This window comes from Magnolia sinica, chromosome 12 (genome assembly GCF_029962835.1).
Source record: "Magnolia sinica isolate HGM2019 chromosome 12, MsV1, whole genome shotgun sequence".
NCBI lineage: Eukaryota > Viridiplantae > Streptophyta > Magnoliopsida > Magnoliales > Magnoliaceae > Magnolia > Magnolia sinica.
This window is the reverse complement of record NC_080584.1, coordinates 69,226,805-69,227,709: the sequence shown is the minus strand read 5'-3', so window position 1 is coordinate 69,227,709 and position 905 is coordinate 69,226,805. Positions and strand designations below refer to the sequence as shown.

The 905-nt window shown below is 39.6% G+C and overlaps 1 non-coding gene across 1 annotated transcript; it reads left to right on the top strand.

The window, feature by feature from the left end:
* The first annotated feature begins 416 nt into the window (after window positions 1–416).
* LOC131222075 (small nucleolar RNA R71) lies at window positions 417–523 on the top strand. The gene has a single exon (XR_009159783.1). It is a non-coding gene; the product is annotated as a small nucleolar RNA R71 (small nucleolar RNA).
* The last annotated feature ends 382 nt before the right edge of the window (window positions 524–905 follow it).

Below are 905 nucleotides of genomic sequence, written 5' to 3'. Positions count from 1 at the left end.
TGTTTACGGCATTAGCTTGTTCATTCAACACTCCTCGAAAGGCGAGTATTGTAGGACAATTTTCAGTTGTATAAATGTTGCAATCACAGATGCCACAAACAATTTCATTAACCTTATCCTTCTTTCCTTCCATGGCCTCAACTTTCCTTATGAGCGTAGTGACTTTACACTTGAGATCATCCTCTTCTTTCAGGAGATATAATCCACCTTTCTCCTTTAATTGAGTTGGCCTAGACGTGGTGTTTGACTTTGGGTAATAGTCCCATGATTGTGTTTTTTCAGCAAGACTATCGAGGTAATCCCATACCTCGTCAACATCTTTATTAATGAACTCTCCATTACATATTGTCTCGACCATTTGGCGCATGGAAGATGTCAGTCCATCATAGAAAAAATTTGTAATGCGCCACATTTCAAATCCGTGTTGTGGGCATGAACTGACCAAATCTTTGAACATTTCCCAACATTGGAAGAATGTTTCCTCTTCCTTTTGGGCAAAGTTCATGATTGCTTTTCTGAGGGTAATTGTTTTATGATGTGGGAAGAATTTTTTTATGAATTCCCTCTGCATGTCGTTCCATGTGCCAATGGATCTAGGATGCAGTGAATGTAACCACGTCTTAGCTTTCTATTTTAAGGAAAAAGGAAAGAGTTTCAGCCTAATTGTATCCTCAGATCCATTAGGAAAACATAATGTAGCTATAATCTCATCGAACTCTTTCAAATGTAAATATGGACTTTCTGATTCAAGTCCATGGAATTTGGGAAGGAGTTGGATAACTCCTAGCTTGATGTCCATTTGTTCTGTGTTTTCAGGAAAAATCATGTATGAGGGCGTACTCACTCCCGCCGGTTGTAGATAATCTCGTAAAGTACGAGGCGGGGGTGCCTGATGCACCTCATTC